The sequence below is a fragment of the Lytechinus pictus genome, chromosome 5, assembly GCF_037042905.1.
Source record: "Lytechinus pictus isolate F3 Inbred chromosome 5, Lp3.0, whole genome shotgun sequence".
NCBI classification, from domain to species: Eukaryota; Metazoa; Echinodermata; class Echinoidea; order Temnopleuroida; family Toxopneustidae; genus Lytechinus; species Lytechinus pictus.
This window is the reverse complement of record NC_087249.1, coordinates 56,032,085-56,058,032: the sequence shown is the minus strand read 5'-3', so window position 1 is coordinate 56,058,032 and position 25,948 is coordinate 56,032,085. Positions and strand designations below refer to the sequence as shown.

General features: G+C 31.3%; 1 long non-coding RNA gene across 2 annotated transcripts; it reads left to right on the top strand.

Annotated features, from left to right (window-relative positions):
• The first annotated feature begins 14,864 nt into the window (after positions 1–14,864).
• On the top strand, positions 14,865–19,066 carry LOC135154079 (uncharacterized). 2 transcript variants are annotated; one of them, XR_010293522.1, is made up of 5 exons: positions 14,865–14,966; positions 15,539–15,705; positions 16,377–16,494; positions 16,912–17,026; positions 18,715–19,066. It is a non-coding gene; the product is annotated as an uncharacterized LOC135154079 (long non-coding RNA). The 2 variants fall into 2 exon arrangements; XR_010293521.1 differs by having other exon boundaries at positions 14,866–14,966; positions 15,539–15,714.
• Positions 19,067–25,948: the final 6,882 nt, after the last annotated feature.

Sequence of the window (25,948 nt, the reverse complement as noted above, 5' to 3'; positions counted from 1 at the left end):
GTCCGTAATTGTAGTAAAGATCATTCTTAAAAGGAGACATTGAGTGGTTTACGGTACAAATCTTTGTAAATTTACTAGAAAGTAGCTGTAAGTTTACGGATTAATTCGTATGTGCAATTACTACGGAAACTTTTGTAGAATTCACAGAAAAATCAGGTTAATGATAAATTTACTGACGTTGTCCGTTATTGTAGTGAAAATCATTATTGAAAGGAGACGTTTACGGTACTTTGTAAATTTACCACAAAGTATGTGTAGCTGTAAATTTACGGACAAGATTTAACACATAAAGTGCAATTTCTACGGAAACTTTGTAGAATTTACAGAAAAATCAGGTTGATGATTAATTTACTGACATTGTCCGTAATTGTAGTGAAGATCATTTATTGAAAGGAGACGTTTACGATACATCTTGTAAATTTACTGTAAAGTAGATGTAAGTTTACGGACAAGATTTAACAGATTAATTTGTATTATGTGTAAAGTGCAATTTCTTCGGAAAATTTGTAAATTTTACAGAAAAATCAGGTTTATGGTAAATTTATTGCTGTAAGGAGACGTTTACGATACATCTTTGTAAATTTACTGTAAAGCAGATGTAAGTTTACGGACAAGATTTAACAGATTAATTCGTAATTTGTAAAGTGCAATTACTACGGAAACTTTCTTAGAATTCACAGAAAAATCAGGTTAATGATAAATTTACTGACGTTGTCCGTAATTATAATGAAGATCATTATTGAAAGGAGACGTTTACGGTACTTTGTAAATTTACCACAAAGTATGTGTAGCTGTAAATTTATGGACAAGATTTAACACATAAAGTGCAATTTCTACGGAGACTTTGTAGAATTTAGAGAAAAATCAGGTTGATGATAAATTTACTGACGTTGTCCGTAATTGTAGTGGAGATCATTTATTGAAAGGAGACGTTTACGATACATCTTGTAAATTTACTGTAAAGTAGATGTAAGTTTACGGAAAAGATTTAACAGATTAATTTGTATTATGTGTCAAGTGCAATTTCTTCGGAAAATTTGTAAATTTTACAGAAAAATCAGGTTTATGGTAAATATATTGACGTAAGGAGACGTTTACGATACATCTTTGTAAATTTACTGTAAACCAGATGTAAGTTTACGGACAAGATTTAACAGATTAATTCGTAATTTGTAAAGTGCAATTACTACGGAAACTTTTGCAGAATTCACAGAGAAATCAGGTTAATGATAAATTTACTGACGTTGTCCGTTATTGTGGTGAAGATCATTATTGAAAGGAGACGTTTACGGTACTTTGTAAATTTACCACAAAGTATGTGTAGTTGTAAATTTACGGACAAGATTTAACACATAAAGTGCAATTTCTACGGAAACTTTGTAGAATTTACAGAAAAATCAGGTTGATGATCAATTTACTGACGTTGTCCGTAATTATAATGAAGATCATTATTGAAAGGAGACGTTTACGGTACTTTGTAAATTTACCACAAAGTATGTGTAGCTGTAAATTTATGGACAAGATTTAACACATAAAGTGCAATTTCTACGAAAACTTTGTAGAATTTAGAGAAAAATCAGGTTGATGATAAATTTACTGACGTTGTCCGTAATTGTAGTGAAGATCATTTATTGAAAGAAGACGTTTACGATACATCTTGTAAATTTACTGTAAAGTAGATGTAAGTTTACGGAAAAGATTTAACAGATTAATTTGTATTATGTGTAAAGTGCAATTTTTCCGGAAAATTTGTAAATTTTACAGAAAAATCAAGTAAGTGATAAAATTTCTGACGTTGTCCGTAATTGTAGTAAAGATCATTCTTAAAAGGAGACGTTGAGTGGTTTACGGTACAAATCTTTGTAAATTTACTATAAAGTAGCTGTAAGTTTACGGATTAATTCGTATGTGCAATTACTACGGAAACTTTGTAGAATTTACAGAAAAATCAGGTTGATGATAAATTTACTGACGTTGTCCATAATTATAATGAAGATCATTATTGAAAGGAGACGTTTACGGTACTTTGTAAATTTACCACAAAGTATGTGTAGCTGTAAATTTACGGACAAGATTTAACACATAAAGTGCAATTTCTACGGAAACTTTGTAGAATTTACAGAAAAATCAGGTTGATGATTAATTTACTGACGTTGTCCGTAATTGTAGTGAAGATCATTTATTGAAAGGAGATGTTTACGATAAATCTTGTAAATTTACTGTAAAGTAGATGTAAGTTTACGGACAAGATTTAACAGATTAAATTTGTATTATGTGTAAAGTGCAATTTCTTTGAAAAATTTGTAAATTTTACAGAAAAATCAGGTTTATGGTAAATTTATTGACGTAAGGTGACGTTTACGATACATCTTTGTAAATTTACTGTAAAGCAGATGTAAGTTTACGGACAAGATTTAACAGATTAATTCGTAATTTTTAAAGTGCAATTTCTACGGAAAAATTTGTAAAATTCACAGAAAAATCAATTAAGTGATAAAATTTCTGACGTTGTCCGTAATTGTAGTAAAGATCATTCTTAAAAGAAGACGTTGAGTGGTTTACGGTACAAATCTTTGTAAATTTACTAAAAAGTAGCTGTAAGTTTACGGATTAATTCGTATGAGCAATTACTACGGAAACTTTTGTAGAATTCACAGAAAAATCAGGTTAATGATAAATTTACTGACGTTGTCCGTTATTGTAGTGAAGATCATTTATTGAAAGGAGACGTTTACGATACATCTTGTAAATTTACTGTAAAGTAGATGTAAGTTTAAGGACAAGATTTAACAGATTAATTTGTATTATGTGTAAAGTGCAATTTCTTCGGAAAATTTGTAAATTTTACAGAAAAACCAGGTTTATGGTAAATTTATTGACGTAAGGAGACGTTTACGATACATCCTTGTAAATTTACTGTAAAGCAGATGTAAGTTTACGGACAAGATTTAACAGATTAATTCGTAATTTGTAAAGTGCAATTTCTACGGAAAAATTTGTAAAATTGACAGAAAAATCAAGTAAGTGATAAAATTTCTGACGTTGTCCGTAATTGTAGTAAAGATCATTCTTAAAAGGAGACATTGAGTGGTTTACGGTACAAATCTTTGTAAATTTACTAGAAAGTAGCTGTAAGTTTACGGATTAATTCGTATGTGCAATTACTACGGAAACTTTTGTAGAATTCACAGAAAAATCAGGTTAATGATAAATTTACTGACGTTGTCCGTTATTGTAGTGAAAATCATTATTGAAAGGAGACGTTTACGGTACTTTGTAAATTTACCACAAAGTATGTGTAGCTGTAAATTTACGGACAAGATTTAACACATAAAGTGCAATTTCTACGGAAACTTTGTAGAATTTACAGAAAAATCAGGTTGATGATTAATTTACTGACATTGTCCGTAATTGTAGTGAAGATCATTTATTGAAAGGAGACGTTTACGATACATCTTGTAAATTTACTGTAAAGTAGATGTAAGTTTACGGACAAGATTTAACAGATTAATTTGTATTATGTGTAAAGTGCAATTTCTTCGGAAAATTTGTAAATTTTACAGAAAAATCAGGTTTATGGTAAATTTATTGCTGTAAGGAGACGTTTACGATACATCTTTGTAAATTTACTGTAAAGCAGATGTAAGTTTACGGACAAGATTTAACAGATTAATTCGTAATTTGTAAAGTGCAATTACTACGGAAACTTTCTTAGAATTCACAGAAAAATCAGGTTAATGATAAATTTACTGACGTTGTCCGTAATTATAATGAAGATCATTATTGAAAGGAGACGTTTACGGTACTTTGTAAATTTACCACAAAGTATGTGTAGCTGTAAATTTATGGACAAGATTTAACACATAAAGTGCAATTTCTACGGAGACTTTGTAGAATTTAGAGAAAAATCAGGTTGATGATAAATTTACTGACGTTGTCCGTAATTGTAGTGGAGATCATTTATTGAAAGGAGACGTTTACGATACATCTTGTAAATTTACTGTAAAGTAGATGTAAGTTTACGGAAAAGATTTAACAGATTAATTTGTATTATGTGTCAAGTGCAATTTCTTCGGAAAATTTGTAAATTTTACAGAAAAATCAGGTTTATGGTAAATATATTGACGTAAGGAGACGTTTACGATACATCTTTGTAAATTTACTGTAAACCAGATGTAAGTTTACGGACAAGATTTAACAGATTAATTCGTAATTTGTAAAGTGCAATTACTACGGAAACTTTTGTAGAATTCACAGAGAAATCAGGTTAATGATAAATTTACTGACGTTGTCCGTTATTGTGGTGAAGATCATTATTGAAAGGAGACGTTTACGGTACTTTGTAAATTTACCACAAAGTATGTGTAGTTGTAAATTTACGGACAAGATTTAACACATAAAGTGCAATTTCTACGGAAACTTTGTAGAATTTACAGAAAAATCAGGTTGATGATCAATTTACTGACGTTGTCCGTAATTATAATGAAGATCATTATTGAAAGGAGACGTTTACGGTACTTTGTAAATTTACCACAAAGTATGTGTAGCTGTAAATTTATGGACAAGATTTAACACATAAAGTGCAATTTCTACGAAAACTTTGTAGAATTTAGAGAAAAATCAGGTTGATGATAAATTTACTGACGTTGTCCGTAATTGTAGTGAAGATCATTTATTGAAAGAAGACGTTTACGATACATCTTGTAAATTTACTGTAAAGTAGATGTAAGTTTACGGAAAAGATTTAACAGATTAATTTGTATTATGTGTAAAGTGCAATTTTTCCGGAAAATTTGTAAATTTTACAGAAAAATCAAGTAAGTGATAAAATTTCTGACGTTGTCCGTAATTGTAGTAAAGATCATTCTTAAAAGGAGACGTTGAGTGGTTTACGGTACAAATCTTTGTAAATTTACTAGAAAGTAGCTGTAAGTTTACGGATTAATTCGTATGTGGAATTACTACGGAAACTTTTGTAGAATTCACAGAAAAATCAGGTTAATGATAAATTTACTGACGTTGTCCGTTATTGTAGTGAAGATCATTATTGAAAGGAGACGTTTACGGTACTTTGTAAATTTACCACAAAGTATGTGTAGCTGTAAATTTACGGACAAGATTTAACACATAAAGTGCAATTTCTACGGAAACTTTGTAGAATTTACAGAAAAATCAGGTTGATGATTAATTTACTGACGTTGTCCGTAATTGTAGTGAAGATCATTTATTGAAAGGAGATGTTTACGATAAATCTTGTAAATTTACTGTAAAGTAGATGTAAGTTTACGGACAAGATTTAACAGATTAAATTTGTATTATGTGTAAAGTGCAATTTCTTTGAAAAATTTGTAAATTTTACAGAAAAATCAGGTTTATGGTAAATTTATTGACGTAAGGTGACGTTTACGATACATCTTTGTAAATTAACTGTAAAGCAGATGTAAGTTTACGGACAAAATTTAACAGATTAATTCGTAATTTGTAAAGTGCAATTTCTACGGAAAAATTTTTTAAATTCACAGAAAAATCAAGTAAGTGATAACATTTCTGACGTTGTCCGTAATTGTAGTAAAGATCATTCTTATAAGGAGACGTTGAGTGGTTTACGGTACAAATCTTTGTAAATTTACTAGAAAGTAGCTCTAAGTTTACGAATTAATTCGTATGTGCAATTACTACGGAAACTTTTGTAGAATTCACAGAAAAATTAGGTTAATGATAAATTTACTGACGTTGTCCGTTATTGTAGTGAAGATCATTATTGAAAGGAGACGTTTACGGTACTTTGTAAATTTACCACAAAGTATGTGTAGCTGTAAATTTACGAACAAGATTTAACACATAAAGTGCAATTTCTACGGAAACTTTGTAGAATTTACAGAAAAATCAGGTTGATGATCAATTTACTGACGTTGTCCGTAATTATAATGAAGATCATTATTGAAAGGAGACGTTTACGGTACTTTGTAAATTTACCACAAAGTATGTGTAGCTGTAAATTTATGGACAAGATTTAACACATAAAGTGCAATTTCTACGAAAACTTTGTAGAATTTAGAGAAAAATCAGGTTGATGATAAATTTACTGACGTTGTCCGTAATTGTAGTGAAGATCATTTATTGAAAGAAGACGTTTACGATACATCTTGTAAATTTACTGTAAAGTAGATGTAAGTTTACGGAAAAGATTTAACAGATTAATTTGTATTATGTGTAAAGTGCAATTTTTTCGGAAAATTTGTAAATTTTACAGAAAAATCAAGTAAGTGATAAAATTTCTGACGTTGTCCGTAATTGTAGTAAAGATCATTCTTAAAAGGAGACGTTCAGTGGTTTACGGTACAAATCTTTGTAAATTTACTAGAAAGTAGCTGTAAGTTTACGGATTAATTCGTATGTGGAATTACTACGGAAACTTTTGTAGAATTCACAGAAAAATCAGGTTAATGATAAATTTACTGACGTTGTCCGTTATTGTAGTGAAGATCATTATTGAAAGGAGACGTTTACGGTACTTTGTAAATTTACCACAAAGTATGTGTAGCTGTAAATTTACGGACAAGATTTAACACATAATATGCAATTTCTACGGAAACTTTGTAGAATTTACAGAAAAATCAGGTTGATGATTAATTTACTGACGTTGTCCGTAATTGTAGTGAAGATCATTTATTGAAAGGAGATGTTTACGATAAATCTTGTAAATTTACTGTAAAGTAGATGTAAGTTTACGGACAAGATTTAACAGATTAAATTTGTATTATGTGTAAAGTGCAATTTCTTTGAAAAATTTGAAAATTTTACAGAAAAATCAGGTTTATGGTAAATTTATTGACGTAAGGTGACGTTTACGATACATCTTTGTAAATTAACTGTAAAGCAGATGTAAGTTTACGGACAAAATTTAACAGATTAATTCGTAATTTGTAAAGTGCAATTTCTACGGAAAAATTTTTAAAATTCACAGAAAAATCAAGTAAGTGATAACATTTCTGACGTTGTCCGTAATTGTAGTAAAGATCATTCTTATAAGGAGACGTTGAGTGGTTTACGGTACAAATCTTTGTAAATTTACTAGAAAGTAGCTCTAAGTTTACGAATTAATTCGTATGTGCAATTACTACGGAAACTTTTGTAGAATTCACAGAAAAATTAGGTTAATGATAAATTTACTGACGTTGTCCGTTATTGTAGTGAAGATCATTATTGAAAGGCGACGTTTACGGTACTTTGTAAATTTACCACAAAGTATGTGTAGCTGTAAATTTACGGACAAGATTTAACACATAAAGTGCAATTTCTACGGAAACTTTGTAGAATTTACAGAAAAATCAGGTTGATGATTAATTTACTTACATTGTCCGTAATTGTAGTGAAGATCATTTATTGAAAGGAGACGTTTACGATACATCTTGTAAATTTACTGTAAAGTAGATGTAAGTTTACGGACAAGATTTAACAGATTAATTTGTATTATGTGTAAAGTGCAATTTCTTTGGAAAATTTGTAAATTTTACAAAAAAATCAGGTTCATGGTAAATTTATTGACGTAAGAAGACGTTTACGATACATCTTTGTAAATTTACTGTAAAGCAGATGTAAGTTTACGGACAAGATTTAACAGATTAATTCGTAATTTTTAAAGTGCAATTTCTACGGAAAAATTTGTAAAATTCACAGAAAAATCAATTAAGTGATAAAATTTCTGACGTTGTCCGTAATTGTAGTAAAGATCATTCTTAAAAGAAGACGTTGAGTGGTTTACGGTACAAATCTTTGTAAATTTACTAAAAAGTAGCTGTAAGTTTACGGATTAATTCGTATGAGCAATTACTACGGAAACTTTTGTAGAATTCACAGAAAAATCAGGTTAATGATAAATTTACTGACGTTGTCCGTTATTGTAGTGAAGATCATTTATTGAAAGGAGACGTTTACGATACATCTTGTAAATTTACTGTAAAGTAGATGTAAGTTTAAGGACAAGATTTAACAGATTAATTTGTATTATGTGTAAAGTGCAATTTCTTCGGAAAATTTGTAAATTTTACAGAAAAACCAGGTTTATGGTAAATTTATTGACGTAAGGAGACGTTTACGATACATCCTTGTAAATTTACTGTAAAGCAGATGTAAGTTTACGGACAAGATTTAACAGATTAATTCGTAATTTGTAAAGTGCAATTTCTACGGAAAAATTTGTAAAATTGACAGAAAAATCAAGTAAGTGATAAAATTTCTGACGTTGCCCGTAATTGTAGTAAAGATCATTCTTAAAAGGAGACATTGAGTGGTTTACGGTACAAATCTTTGTAAATTTACTAGAAAGTAGCTGTAAGTTTACGGATTAATTCGTATGTGCAATTACTACGGAAACTTTTGTAGAATTCACAGAAAAATCAGGTTAATGATAAATTTACTGACGTTGTCCGTTATTGTAGTGAAGATCATTATTGAAAGGAGACGTTTACGATACTTTGTAAATTTACCACAAAGTATGTGTAGCTGTAAATTTACGGACAAGATTTAACACATAAAGTGCAATTTCTACGGAAACTTTGTAGAATTTACAGAAAAATCAGGTTGATGATTAATTTACTTACATTGTCCGTAATTGTAGTGAAGATCATTTATTGAAAGGAGACTTTTACGATACATCTTGTAAATTTACTGTAAAGTAGATGTAAGTTTACGGACAAGATTTAACAGATTAATTTGTATTATGTGTAAAGTGCAATTTCTTCGGAAAATTTGTAAATTTTACAGAAAAATCAGGTTTATGGTAAATTTATTGCTGTAAGAAGACGTTTACGATACATCTTTGTAAATTTACTGTAAAGCAGATGTAAGTTTACGGACAAGATTTAAAAGATTAATTCGTAATTTGTAAAGTGCAATTACTACGGAAACTTTTCTTAGAATTCACAGAAAAATCAGGTTAATGATAAATTTACTGACGTTGTCCGTAATTATAATGAAGATCATTATTGAAAGGAGACGTTTACGGTACTTTGTAAATTTACCACAAAGTATGTGTAGCTGTAAATTTATGGACAAGATTTAACACATAAAGTGCAATTTCTACGGAGACTTTGTAGAATTTAGAGAAAAATCAGGTTGATGATAAATTTACTGACGTTGTCCGTAATTGTAGTGGAGATCATTTATTGAAAGGAGACGTTTACGATACATCTTGTATATTTACTGTAAAGTAGATGTAAGTTTACGGAAAAGATTTAACAGATTAATTTGTATTATGTGTCAAGTGCAATTTCTTCGGAAAATTTGTAAATTTTACAGAAAAATCAGGTTTATGGTAAATTTATTGACGTAAGGAGACGTTTACGATACATCTTTGTAAATTTACTGTAAAGCAGATGTAAGTTTACGGACAAGATTTAGCAGATTAATTCGTAATTTGTAAAGTGCAATTACTACGGAAACTTTTGTAGAATTCACAGAGAAATCAGGTTAATGATAAATTTACTGACGTTGTCCGTTATTGTGGTGAAGATCATTATTGAAAGGAGACGTTTACGGTACTTTGTAAATTTACCACAAAGTATGTGTAGTTGTAAATTTACGGACAAGATTTAACACATAAAGTGCAATTTCTACGGAAACTTTGTAGAATTTACAGAAAAATCAGGTTGATGATCAATTTACTGACGTTGTCCGTAATTATAATGAAGATCATTATTGAAAGGAGACGTTTACGGTACTTTGTAAATTTACCACAAAGTATGTGTAGCTGTAAATTTATGGACAAGATTTAACACATAAAGTGCAATTTCTACGAAAACATTGTAGAATTTAGAGAAAAATCAGGTTGATGATAAATTTACTGACGTTGTCCGTAATTGTAGTGAAGATCATTTATTGAAAGAAAACGTTTACGATACATCTTGTAAATTTACTGTAAAGTAGATGTAAGTTTACGGAAAAGATTTAACAGATTAATTTGTATTATGTGTAAAGTGCAATTTTTTCGGAAAATTTGTAAATTTTACAGAAAAATCAAGTAAGTGATAAAATTTCTGACGTTGTCCGTAATTGTAGTAAAGATCATTCTTAAAAGGAGACGTTGAGTGGTTTACGGTACAAATCTTTGTAAATTTACTAGAAAGTAGCTGTAAGTTTACGGATTAATTCGTATGTGGAATTACTACGGAAACTTTTGTAGAATTCACAGAAAAATCAGGTTAATGATAAATTTACTGACGTTGTCCGTTATTGTAGTGAAGATCATTATTGAAAGGAGACGTTTACGGTACTTTGTAAATTTACCACAAAGTATGTGTAGCTGTAAATTTACGGACAAGATTTAACACATAAAGTGCAATTTCTACGGAAACTTTGTAGAATTTACAGAAAAATCAGGTTGATGATTAATTTACTGACGTTGTCCGTAATTGTAGTGAAGATCATTTATTGAAAGGAGATGTTTACGATAAATCTTGTAAATTTACTGTAAAGTAGATGTAAGTTTACGGACAAGATTTAACAGATTAAATTTGTATTATGTGTAAAGTGCAATTTCTTTGAAAAATTTGTAAATTTTACAGAAAAATCAGGTTTATGGTAAATTTATTGACGTAAGGTGACGTTTACGATACATCTTTGTAAATTAACTGTAAAGCAGATGTAAGTTTACGGACAAGATTTAACAGATTAATTCGTAATTTGTAAAGTGCAATTTCTACGGAAAAATTTGTAAAATTTACAGAAAAATCAGGTTGATGATCAATTTACTGACGTTGTCCGTAATTATAATGAAGATCATTATTGAAAGGAGACGTTTACGGTACTTTGTAAATTTACCACAAAGTATGTGTAGCTGTAAATTTATGGACAAGATTTAACACATAAAGTGCAATTTCTACGAAAACTTTGTAGAATTTAGAGAAAAATCAGGTTGATGATAAATTTACTGACGTTGTCCGTAATTGTAGTGAAGATCATTTATTGAAAGAAGACGTTTACGATACATCTTGTAAATTTACTGTAAAGTAGATGTAAGTTTACGGAAAAGATTTAACAGATTAATTTGTATTATGTGTAAAGTGCAATTTTTTCGGAAAATTTGTAAATTTTACAGAAAAATCAAGTAAGTGATAAAATTTCTGACGTTGTCCGTAATTGTAGTAAAGATCATTCTTAAAAGGAGACGTTGAGTGGTTTACGGTACAAATCTTTGTAAATTTACTAGAAAGTAGCTGTAAGTTTATGGATTAATTCGTATGTGTAATTACTACGGAAACTTTTGTAGAATTCACAGAAAAATCAGGTTAATGATAAATTTACTGACGTTGTCCGTTATTGTAGTGAAGATCATTATTGAAAGGAGACGTTTACGGTACTTTGTAAATTTATCACAAAGTATGTGTAGCTGTAAATTTACGGACAAGATTTAACACATAAAGTGCAATTTCTACGGAAACTTTGTAGAATTTACAGAAAAATCAGGTTGATGATTAATTTACTGACGTTGTCCGTAATTGTAGTGAAGATCATTTATTGAAAGGAGATGTTTACGATAAATCTTGTAAATTTACTGTAAAGTAGATGTAAGTTTACGGACAAGATTTAACAGGTTAAATTTGTATTATGTGTAAAGTGCAATTTCTTTGAAAAATTTGTAAATTTTACAGAAAAATCAGGTTTATGGTAAATTTATTGACGTAACCCAGGTAAAAAAACCAGTTGAAACCAATTGAAATTTTAACTGGTTTCAACTGGAGTCAACTGGTACCAGTTGAAACCAATTGGCACAACTGGTAAACTCCCACCATGCCAGTATATTCCAGTTGAAACCCATTGTCCCAACTGGACATGCTGAAAACATACAAGTTTATTCCAGTTGAAACCAATTAACTATACTGGTATAAATTAGTACACCAGTTAATACCAGTTAAAACCAATAGGCCTTTCTGGTTTATCTACCAATAGATTCCAGTTTAAAACCCATTAGCCAAACTGGACCATTTGATGCCAGTTGGAACCCATAGAAACCCAATGGGTGTATATACCAGTTAATGCCACCTTAAAGCCATAAACCATACTGGTATATCATTAAACCAATTGATACCAGTTAGAACCAACATGCATTACTGGTATACCTACCAGTTGATTCCAGTTAAAACCCATAAACCAAACTGGATCAGAGTGTTCCAGTTGGAACCCATAGACCTCCCATAACCCCACTTGAAACCCATTAACCATACTGGAATATCAAACCAATGGATACCAGTTAGAACCAATATAGGCATTACTGGCATATCTACCAGCTGATTCCAGTTAAAAGCCATAAACCATACTGGAGCAGATTATACCAGTTGGAACCCATAGACCTCCCATAACCCACTAGAAACCCATTAACCATACTGGAATTTCAAACCAATTATTGATACCAGTTAAACCAGCATACATTACTGGTATACTACCAGCTGATTCCAGTTAAAACCCATAAACCAAACTGGAACATATTTTACCAGTTGGAACCCATAGACCTCCCATAACCCACTTGAAACCCATTAACCATACTGGAATTTCAAACCAATTATTGATACCAGTTAAACCAGCATACATTACTGGTATACTACCAGCTGATTCCAGTTAAAACCCATAAACCAAACTGGAACATATTTTACCAGTTGGAACCCATAGACCTCCCATAACCCACTTGAAACCCATTAACCATACTGGAATATCAAACCAATTGATACCAGTTAAAATCAACATACATTACTGGTATACTACCAGTTGATTACAGTTAAAACCCATAAATCAATTAAACTGGGACATATTTTACCAGTTGGAACCCATAGACCTCCCATAACCCACTTGAAACCCATTTACCTGACTCAGATAAATTTAAAGCTGCGATTCTAAAAACTCCCTAAATCCACCCTCAACCACCACAACCTCCAGTTAAAATTCCATCAGGAGTATTTTGGAGGAACCACAACCAAGTACCAAGTACCAAGTACCAAGTACCATACTGGAATATCAAACCAATTGATACCAGTTAGAACCAATAGGCATTACCAGTATATATCTACCAGCTGATTTCAGCTAAAACCCATAAACCAAACTGGAACAGATTATACCAGTTGGAACCCATAGGCCACCCATAACCCACTTGAAACCCATTAACCATACTGGAATATCAAACCAAATGATACCAGTTAGAACCAATAGGACTTACCAGTTGATTCTAGTAAGAACCCGTATATACATATATAATATATACATATATATATATGTATATTAGAGGCATAGTGGTAATGCATTGTACTTATTTCCAACAGAGTTTATATATATATATAAATATATATATTATATAAGAACTATGTTTTCATACCTTTGTTGTTTTATTTGTCGCTTCTCTTAAACTGTAACTGACTTTTGAAATATTTTTGTAATTGTTGATATCTGCAGTAATCATTCAAATTTCTTATCCGACAAGTCACTGGCTCAATATAGCTGTAACCCACTTTACATTAATATTTATATTTTTTGTACAGATCATATTACTTCAAAGTCCTCTTATCTTTGTTTTTAATTCCTTTTGAGATAATTCTTTATGATTATCATTCATTAATGTGTTTCCTATAACTATTATTATTGTTACCATCAACAAAGCGTTACTTTTCTTTAAAAAAAGCAAGTATTATATTGATACAATCCACTCTTTAATCTACATGTATTGTTATTCATTCAACATTGGTTAAATATATATTTATGTGAAAATGTTCATTATGTTAAAGGTATATACATTTAGCCTACTCCCAACCTTTGCCCGTTCCTGCTTTTGACATTACTCCCCCCCCCCTCCCTGTATACTTTGTATCCCCTTTCCAATATTATACATTAGTATACTTTGTTATTTTTTTGTTGCTTATTTGTTTACTGAAATTTTGCTTTGTACAAATTCATGTAATTCAGCCTTTTACCACAATAAATGCCATGCATTTATCCATCCTATACACAGCTCGATTGAGGATAAGAGGAAAAAAATATCTACATAATAACTAACTTAATTATTCTTTATGTTAATTTTAATATTTCCACCTTGAAAAGTTTCATTAAAGTATGTGGTTCGATATTACCATATAACTTAAATCGAAACATGTTATTCTCAGTGAAATTTTCTAGTTTACATTAAAAAAATTGTTATCCTAGATATTTGTTGCGAGAAAAAAAATTCTTCCTATTTAATCCCTTTTTTCTAATTTAAGTTAAAGAGGACTATTTTACACTATTTTTACAAATCATATAAAAATTAATGTATTTTTCTTTTTTTAACTCACTGATATTTTAAAAATATTTTTGAAGGTGAATAGAATAGCTATTTTTTTCTATTTATAATGCGCATATTTATTGCTAGTTTACAACCTTGCCATGTTAAGCAAGGCTATCTTTATCTTTCAAAGAAAAAGAAAATAAATAAAATATAAATAAAGAACAAATATTAAGCTAATTCATTCTTAAACTTTCAAAGAAAAAAAAAAGCTCCAAAAGCAGAGGCAAAAATCGTCATTTCTTGACTGGTTGCCAACCAAAACCAAACAAGAAGAAATGTTTATGTTAAGAAGTTCGTATATCTATTTTAAAACTTCTTTCTTGCTTTAGACCCCCCCCCCCCTTCGTTATTCCTGACTCAGCAGATCTTCCTTCAATCACCGGGCGCGGGCGGACCTGCGCATGCGCACTGAGTGCCACTGATCGCTATCGTCCGTATAATTATGCAAATTAACCAGCGCCGCCAAACGCAAACCGCCAATCTAATTTGAATTTGAAAGAGCCATCTTCGCCGCGCCGTTAATTTGCACTTTTATCGAGTGCTAGTGCGATGAAGAAGGGTAAAGAAGGCCGTTTTAATAATAATTCAACCACTGAAATCACACGGACCAGATTTGGACAATATGACTTGAAAGCTAAGACATTCGCAGTAGGCTCTACAGGTAAGTTAAAAATTTTCTATGATTTTCTTTTCGTAGTTTGTTAAATGGCGCGGCTCGCAGCTAGCTGCGGGGCTAGCTGTAACGTTAGAGTTCGTCAGGACATCCCGTTACTGCCCCTCAGCGCTGCCTGCCGGCCGCGACTAGCCGGGCGTGGATGTGTGGCTGCCATGCCGGTGCAAGTCTGCGCACATACATCATATTGACCTTACGATTTGTGTTAAGATTTAACATGAATTTCTTTTTATTTCACAAAATCTTTCAGTTGATATTGTTCCATATATTGTTATAAGTAAATGAGAGAGATATGTGATCGAATGTGAAACTGATTTTCTTGGTCTTGGAAAAAATCTGAGTAGACTGAGACTCAGCCAGTTATGATTTTCAATTTCAGATTTAACATTATGATAGTGGCCAGCGCCTCGTGTCTGCGCACCAATCACTTTACACACGATTTGAGGATTTTGATGAGATTTTGAAATGCCGAAAATCGAAATTCATTATTTTTTCCACCATTTTAAGAGTCTGATTTTTTCATGAATAGCTGTTTATCACTTTTTGACTGTGTATTTCAGGAGAGAGGGAGACCCAAAACCACCTGGAGTCATACTGAGCCTCGAGGAGGAGATGAAGTCAGTGAACATGACCTGGGGTACCGGTAGTTTCCAGAAGAAGGCCCAGCTCAGAACCGCCAGGAGTGGAGATCCGAATACTTCGTTGCTGCCCTCCATATGAGGAGGCTGTAAGTTAGGTAATTCAGATGTCAAGTTTTCTTTTGGGGTCTTTGTTTATCTTCTATTATGAGAATTATGGAAAAGAGATGGTGATTTAATGGTTTTAAAGATGTAAAATATGAAATTCTAGCACTTTTTTTAGGCCTAATATGAGTTCGGACACCCTACTTATAATTTTTTTTTGAGGAGCACGATATTTTTGTACATGACCCAAGCCTAGTTTCACCACAGATTAATTAATAGCTACACAGCTGTTGCATTTACAATTTTAATAACAATCTACAACAATTGAGCATTTTATAAAATTGAGTGTGTCTAGGAAAGCAAATTCGGAGGCATAAGGAGAGCCATTTATTGAGCTCCATGGAATTATAAACATGAAGGACTGATCTCTGCGACATCGATTTCAGAAGTATTCCCAAGACCAAGTGAACTTACTCATGTTTAAAATAAATATGATGATGTGCTGTTTATCATTATAGTTGAATCATTGATTCACAATCCCATGTATTTTTCTTAATGTGCAAATGGAATTTTACAACACTCTGTAGTAACCCTTGCCCGCCTTACATGTAGTTGTAGACATGTATTGCTATTCACTGTAATATAGACGTATTTTTATTCACTGTTCACTGTACTGATTATTTTTCTCTCCATTGTTTAAAAAAAAATTATTCAGATACATCGCATCTACCAGCAAAGAACGTGTGCCAGTACAGGGAAGGAATGTACCTGTCGCACGTGAACTCTTCAGAGGCAGTGAGGACAACAAGATCTGCAAGCAAGTGATCCTTTTTGTAAGAAAATTTCCAATTTGTACATTTCACAATTAATTTTTTTTTAAGCCTTTGTACACATTTAGAGTATCAAGGCTTACAAAATGTAAAAATTAAATGTTTGCCCAAAAATCATTATGGGAAAGGTGGATTTCCGAGGAAAAATTAAATCTATCTTTGTTTACACAGTTGTACGAGCAACCTTATAGGAGGCTTGTCTAGGCTCCGTGATGAAAATACAATGTAAAAATTGATTCACAATCCCATGTATTTTTCTTAAAGTGCAAATGGAATTTTACAACACTCTGTAGTAACCCTTGCCCGCCTTAGGTGTAGACATGTATTGCTATTCACTGTAATATATACGTATTTGTTATTCGCTGTTGTTCACTGTACTGATTATTTTTCTCTCCATTGTTTTTGAAAAAAATTCTTCAGATACATCGCATCTACCAGCAAAGAATGTGTGCCAGTAGAGGAAAGGAATGTACCTGTCGCACGTGAACTCTTCAGAGGCAGTGAGGACAAGATCTGCAAGCAAGTGATCCTTTTTGTAAGAAAATTTCCAATTTGTACATTTTACAATTAATTTTTTTTAAAGCCTTTGTACACATTTAGAGTATCAAGGCTTACAAAATGTAAAAATTTAATGTTTGCCCAAAAACAATTTGGGAAAGGTGGATTTCCGAGGGAAATCTATCTTTGTTTACACAGTTGTACGAGCAACCTTATAGAAGGCTTGTCTAGGCTCCGTGATGAAAATACAATGTAAAAATGATAAAATTATCTTCATGGAGTCCTCTAGGCTAGCCAGTGACATGGGCCCATGCCCATCAATTTTAATTCATGCTTTTGCATAACCAAATGGCGTGAATTTGGAACTGGAAGTATAATTTCAGATTGACCTCCGAAATGAAACGTGCACAATTAGTCTGAACTAAAATAACATTTCCTGAATTTTTTCTTAAATCTGGAGGCTGAAGTATTTTTTTATCTTTCAAATTAAATTGGTTCTCGTTGTTTTTTACCTCTGACTTACCAGTATGTGTGGGGGTACCGTAGAAGTAGAATTAAAGGGATGGTCCAGGCTGGAAACATATCTCAATAAATAGAGTAAAATTCACAGAGCAAAATGCTGAAAACTTGATCAAAATTTGATAACTAATTAAGGTTTTGAATTTTAAAGATTTGCATTATTCCGGTGAAATAGTTCTAGGCATGTCTTTATGAATATTCATTAGGTTGGCTGATGATGTCATATCCCAATTGCCCTTTTGTATTTTATTATATGAGATTAGGTTTATTAAGATATTTTTAACCAAGAACTATTGACAATTGGATTGACAACTGATTAGGTGCATTAGTTATTGACGCAACTTATTTCATTACAATGGAGACGCATCATTTACACATGTATGAAAAAATCAAACATTTATGATTTCATCTAGTAACATAAAAAAAAGGAAAGTGGAGATGTGACATCAGCCCATCTAATGAATATTCATGACGAAGTGCATACAACTGTTTTCACAAAATATTGATAAACTTTAAAATTCAATAACTTCTTGTTATCCTATTTTGATGAAATTTTCATCATTTTGCTCTGTGAATTTTACTCAAGTATTATTTAGATGTAAATATTTTCGGCCCGGACCATCCCTTTAATCCTCGGATAAAATTTTGTATTTCATTTTTTTTTTGCTTTGTCTTGCGTTTTTAAACATGTTCTGGGAACTGCTTTTTGAAAGTTGTCAGCATTAACAAGTTGTCTTTTTCCGACAGTTACCATAGTAACAGTCAGAGGCCAGTGCTTCTCAGCCAATCAAAAGCAATGATTTCACTGAAATAGTCGGCACTGACAATCATGAAATACCCATCAGATGTTAGCAGATAATGTGCAACATAGACTCCTAGATACATATATGCAAACATACTTAGTCTAAGATTTTATTATTAAAATAAATGTATAGGTATAAGGTCGAGGCAATTTCATCTCTGCGATGTCAATTTCAGAAGTATTCCCAAGACCATGTGAACTTACTATACATGTTGTACTAAAAATGATGATGTGCTGTCTATCATTTATAATTGAATCATTGAAATATGGAACTTAGAGAAGTTTCACTATCCCATGTATTTTCTTTATGTGCAGATATAATTTTACACCACTGAAATTTTGAATTACGGTATTCACTGTACTTATTATTTTTCATTCCATTGGTTTTTTTTTCTAATCTTCAGATACATCGCATCTACCAGCAAAGATCAAGTGCCACTACAGGAAAGGAAGGTACCTGTTTCACGTTTCCTCTTCAGAGCCAGTGAGGGCCCCAAGATCTCAATGAATAATAATAAAAAAAAGACTCCTTTATCATTCCTTTAAAAATAGTACATATTATTTATTGAAGGTAAATGCTTAGATGCATTATATTCAAATTTTGTCTCCAAGCTAGCATGTAAAAATTGGATTGACTACATATTTACTGTGTAAGTTAATGATCTTTGTTGACACATAATACAAGAATTATACACAGCATGTTACAGTTTGTAACATAATTTTCTTTCATTAAATTCCTAGTTTAAATACCATATAGATATTTTTTTTTTACTTTTGTCATTCTCTGATGTTTTTTGGTACAGATTTCAAGAGACTGAGGGATTGATTTACCAGAGCAAGTTTACAGTCCAATCCTGTTATATTGTGCATGTGGAAATTAACAAGGTTTCAATACAATGCTACAAATTTACCTTGATTCATTTCATCAGTCCTATGTGCAAGGATAATTATTTCACTTGTCCATGCACATTGTTATAACAGGAGTGGACATTCAATGTAAAGATAATTGAAGATAATTTATAATTGAAATAACCGCCTGAGAGGGGGGGGGGGTGTTGGTACCAATATTCTAATGTTTGTGTGCGCAAGGAAAACGAAGGAGTGATTATATGAGAAGAGTAAAAGATCGGGAATGTACATATCCACATGATTCATTTTTGTTTATGCTATACATTGCAGGGTGTTTCTAACTGGTACCACTTGACAATTTATGTTTCCAACTGGTCCTAACTGGTGCTTCCAACTTGTTCTAACTGGCACCAGTTGACAACTGGTGTTTCCAACTGGTTTTAACTGGCACCAGTTGACAACTCATGTTTCCAACTGGTCCTAACTGGCACCAGTTGACAATTGGTGTTTCCAACTGGTTTTAACTGGCACCAGTTGACACCTCATGTTTCCAACTGGTCCGAACTGGCACCAGTTGACAATTTGTGTTTCCAACTGGTTTTAACTGGCACCAGTTGACAACTCATGTTTCCAACTGGTCCTAATTGGCACCAGTTTACAATTGGTGTTTCCAACTGGTTTTAACTGGCACCAGTTGACAACTCATGTTTCCAACTGGTCCTAACTGGTACCAGTTAGGACCAGTTGTCAACTGGTACCAGTTGCTAACTGGTACCAGTTAGGACCAGTTGCCAACTGGTATTTCCAACTGGTACCAGTTACAATTTGTCAACTGGATTCCAGTTGATTCCAGTATTCCAATTTCCATATTGAATCCAGTTTGCTAACTGGAATCAACTGGTACCAGTACCAGTTGGATGAACTGGTCCTTAACTGGTTTTTTGACCTGGGAAGGTGACGTTTACGATACATCTTTGTAAATTAACTGTAAGGCAGATGTAAGTTTACGGACAAGATTTAACAGATTAATTCGTAATTTGTAAAGTGCAATTTCTACGGAAAAATTTGTAAAATTCACAGAAAAATCAAGTAAGTGATAAAATTTCTGACGTTGTCCGTAATTGTAGTAAAGATCATTCTTAAAAGGAGACGTTGAGTGGTTTACGGTACAAATCTTTGTAAATTTACTAGAAAGTAGCTGTAAGTTTACGGATTAATTCGTATGTGCAATTACTACGGAAACTTTTGTAGAATTCACAGAAAAATCAGGTTAATGATAAATTTACTGACGTCCGTAATTGTAGTGGAGATCATTTATTGAAAGGAGACGTTTACGATACATCTTGTAAGTTTACTGTAAAGTAGATGTAAGTTTACGGAAAAGATTTAACAGATTAATTTGTATTATGTGTCAAGTGCAATTTCTTCGGAAAATTTGTAAATTTTACAGAAAAATCAGGTTTATGGTAAATTTATTGACGTAAGGAGACGTTTACGATACATCTTTGTAAATTTACTGTAAAGCAGATGTAAGTTTACGGACAATATTTAATAGATTAATTCGTAATTTGTAAAGTGCAATTACTACGGAAACTTTTGTAGAATTCACAGAAAAATCAGGTTGGTGATAAATTTACTGACGTTGTCCGTAATTATAATGAAGATCATTATTGAAAGGAGACGTTTACGGTACTTTGTAAATTTACCACAAAGTATGTGTAGCTGTAAATTTACGGACAAGATTTAACACATAAAGTGCAATTTCTACGGAAACTCTGTAGAATTTACAGAAAAATCAGGTTGATGATTAATTTACTGACGTTGTCCGTAATTGTAGTGAAGATCATTTATTGAAAGGAGATGTTTACGATACATCTTGTAAATTTACTGTAAAGTAGATGTAAGTTTACGGACAAGATTTAACAGATTAATTTGTATTATGTGTAAAGTGCAATTTCTTCGGAAAATTTGTAAATTTTACAGAAAAATCAGGTTTATGGTAAATTTATCGACGTAAGGAGACGTTTACGATACATCTTTGTAAATTTACTGTAAAGCAGATGTAAGTTTACTGACAAGATTTAACAGATTAATTCATAATTTGTAAAGTGCAATTTCTACGGAAAAATTTGTAAAATTCACAGAAAAATCAAGTAAGTGATAAAATTTCTGACGTTGTCCGTAATTGTAGTAAAGATCATTCTTAAAAGGAGACGTTGAGTGGTTTACGGTACAAATCTTTGTAAATTTACTAAAAAGTAGCTGTAAGTTTACGGATTAATTCGTATGTGCAATTACTACGGAAACTTTTGTAGAATTCACAGAAAAATCAGGTTAATGATACATTTACCGATGTTGTCCGTTATTGTAGTGAAGATCATTATTGAAAGGAGACGTTTACGGTACTTTGTAAATTTACCACAAAGTATGTGTAGCTGTAAATTTACGAACAAGATTTAACACATAAAGTGCAATTTCTACGGAAACTTTGTAGAATTTACAGAAAAATTAGGTTGATGATAAATTTACTGACGTTGTCCGTAATTATAATGAAGATCATTATTGAAAATCGACGTTTACGGTACTTTGTAAATTTACCACAAAGTATGTGTAGCTGTAAATTTACGGACAAGATTTAACACATAAAGTGCAATTTCTACGGAAACTTTGTAGAATTTACAGAAAAATCAGGTTGATGATTAATTTACTTACATTGTCCGTAATTGTAGTGAAGATCATTTATTGAAAGGAGACGTTTACGATACATCTTGTAAATTTACTGTAAAGTAGATGTAAGTTTACGGACAAGATTTAACAGATTAATTTGTATTATGTGTAAAGTGCAATTTCTTTGGAAAATTTGTAAATTTTACAAAAAAATCAGGTTCATGGTAAATTTATTGACGTAAGGAGACGTTTACGATACATCTTTGTAAATTTACTGTAAAGCAGATGTAAGTTTACGGACAAGATTTAACAGATTAATTCGTAATTTTTAAAGTGCAATTTCTACGGAAAAATTTGTAAAATTCACAGAAAAATCAATTAAGTGATAAAATTTCTGACGTTGTCCGTAATTGTAGTAAAGATCATTCTTAAAAGAAGACGTTGAGTGGTTTACGGTACAAATCTTTGTAAATTTACTAAAAAGTAGCTGTAAGTTTACGGATTAATTCGTATGAGCAATTACTACGGAAACTTTTGTAGAATTCACAGAAAAATCAGGTTAATGATAAATTTACTGACGTTGTCCGTTATTGTAGTGAAGATCATTTATTGAAAGGAGACGTTTACGATACATCTTGTAAATTTACTGTAAAGTAGATGTAAGTTTAAGGACAAGATTTAACAGATTAATTTGTATTATGTGTAAAGTGCAATTTCTTCGGAAAATTTGTAAATTTTACAGAAAAACCAGGTTTATGGTAAATTTATTGACGTAAGGAGACGTTTACGATACATCCTTGTAAATTTACTGTAAAGCAGATGTAAGTTTACGGACAAGATTTAACAGATTAATTCGTAATTTGTAAAGTGCAATTTCTACGGAAAAATTTGTAAAATTGACAGAAAAATCAAGTAAGTGATAAAATTTCTGACGTTGTCCGTAATTGTAGTAAAGATCATTCTTAAAAGGAGACATTGAGTGGTTTACGGTACAAATCTTTGTAAATTTACTAGAAAGTAGCTGTAAGTTTACGGATTAATTCGTATGTGCAATTACTACGGAAACTTTTGTAGAATTCACAGAAAAATCAGGTTAATGATAAATTTACTGACGTTGTCCGTTATTGTAGTGAAGATCATTATTGAAAGGAGACGTTTACGGTACTTTGTAAATTTACCACAAAGTATGTGTAGCTGTAAATTTACGGACAAGATTTAACACATAAAGTGCAATTTCTACGGAAACTTTGTAGAATTTACAGAAAAATCAGGTTGATGATTAATTTACTGACATTGTCCGTAATTGTAGTGAAGATCATTTATTGAAAGGAGACGTTTACGATACATCTTGTAAATTTACTGTAAAGTAGATGTAAGTTTACGGACAAGATTTAACAGATTAATTTGTATTATGTGTAAAGTGCAATTTCTTCGGAAAATTTGTAAATTTTACAGAAAAATCAGGTTGATGGTAAATTTATTGCTGTAAGGAGACGTTTACGATACATCTTTGTAAATTTACTGTAAAGCAGATGTAAGTTTACGGACAAGATTTAACAGATTAATTCGTAATTTGTAAAGTGCAATTACTACGGAAACTTTCTTAGAATTCACAGAAAAATCAGGTTAATGATAAATTTACTGACGTTGTCCGTAATTATAATGAAGATCATTATTGAAAGGAGACGTTTACGGTACTTTGTAAATTTACCACAAAGTATGTGTAGCTGTAAATTTATGGACAAGATTTAACACATAAAGTGCAATTTCTACGGAGACTTTGTAGAATTTAGAGAAAAATCAGGTTGATGATAAATTTACTGACGTTGTCCGTAATTGTAGTGGAGATCATTTATTGAAAGGAGACGTTTACGATACATCTTGTAAATTTACTGTAAAGTAGATGTAAGTTTACGGAAAAGATTTAACAGATTAATTTGTATTATGTGTCAAGTGCAATTTCTTCGGAAAATTTGTAAATTTTACAGAAAAATCAGGTTTATGGTAAATTTATTGACGTAAGGAGACGTTTACGATACATCTTTGTAAATTTACTGTAAACCAGATGTAAGTTTACGGACAAGATTTAACAGATTAATTCGTAATTTGTAAAGTGCAATTACTACGGAAACTTTTGTAGAATTCACAGAGAAATCAGGTTAATGATAAATTTACTGACGTTGTCCGTTATTGTGGTGAAGATCATTATTGAAAGGAGACGTTTACGGTACTTTGTAAATTTACCACAAAGTATGTGTAGTTGTAAATTTACGGACAAGATTTAACACATAAAGTGCAATTTCTACGGAAACTTTGTAGAATTTACAGAAAAATCAGGTTGATGATCAATTTACTGACGTTGTCCGTAATTATAATGAAGATCATTATAGAAAGGAGACGTTTACGGTACTTTGTAAATTTACCACAAAGTATGTGTAGCTGCAAATTTATGGACAAGATTTAACACATAAAGTGCAATTTCTACGAAAACTTTGTAGAATTTAGAGAAAAATCAGGTTGATGATAAATTTACTGACGTTGTCCGTAATTGTAGTGAAGATCATTTATTGAAAGAAGACGTTTACGATACATCTTGTAAATTTACTGTAAAGTAGATGTAAGTTTACGGAAAAGATTTTACAGATTAATTTGTATTATGTGTAAAGTGCAATTTTTTCGGAAAATTTGTAAATTTTACAGAAAAATCAAGTAAGTGATAAAATTTCTGACGTTGTCCGTAATTGTAGTAAAGATCATTCTTAAAAGGAGACGTTGAGTGGTTTACGGTACAAATCTTTGTAAATTTACTAGAAAGTAGCTGTAAGTTTACGGATTAATTCGTATGTGGAATTACTACGGAAACTTTTGTAGAATTCACAGAAAAATCAGGTTAATGATAAATTTACTGACGTTGTCCGTTATTGTAGTGAAGATCATTATTGAAAGGAGACGTTTACGGTACTTTGTAAATTTACCACAAAGTATGTGTAGCTGTAAATTTACGGACAAGATTTAACACATAAAGTGCAATTTCTACGGAAACTTTGTAGAATTTACAGAAAAATCAGGTTGATGATTAATTTACTGACGTTGTCCGTAATTGTAGTGAAGATCATTTATTGAAAGGAGATGTTTACGATAAATCTTGTAAATTTACTGTAAAGTAGATGTAAGTTTACGGACAAGATTTAACAGATTAAATTTGTATTATGTGTAAAGTGCAATTTCTTTGAAAAATTTGTAAATTTTACAGAAAAATCAGGTTTATGGTAAATTTATTGACGTAAGGTGACGTTTACGATACATCTTTGTAAATTAACTGTAAAGCAGATGTAAGTTTACGGACAAGATTTAACAGATTAATTCGTAATTTGTAAAGTGCAATTTCTACGGAAAAATTTGTAAAATTCACAGAAAAATCAAGTAAGTGATAAAATTTCTGACGTTGTCCGTAATTGTAGTAAAGATCATTCTTAAAAGGAGACGTTGAGTGGTTTACGGTACAAATCTTTGTAAATTTACTAGAAAGTAGCTCTAAGTTTACGAATTAATTCGTATGTGCAATTACTACGGAAACTTTTGTAGAATTCACAGAAAAATTAGGTTAATGATAAATTTACTGACGTTGTCCGTTATTGTAGTGAAGATCATTATTGAAAGGAGACGTTTACGGTACTTTGTAAATTCACCACAAAGTATGTGTAGCTGTAAATTTACGGACAAGATTTAACACATAAAGTGCAATTTCTACGGAAACTTTGTAGAATTTACAGAAAAATCAGGTTAATGATAAATTTACTGACGTTGTCCGTTATTGTAGTGAAGATCATTATTGAAAGGAGACGTTTACGGTACTTTGTAAATTTACCACAAAGTATGTGTAGCTGTAAATTTATGGACAAGATTTAACACATAAAGTGCAATTTCTGCGGAAACTTTGTAGAATTTACAGAAAAATCAGGTTGATGATAAATTTACTGACGTCCGTAATTATAATGAAGATCATTATTGAAAGGAGACGTTTACGGTACTTTGTAAATTTACCACAAAGTATGTGTAGCTGTAAATTTACGGACAAGATTTAACACATAAAGTGCAATTTCTACGGAAACTTTGTAGAAT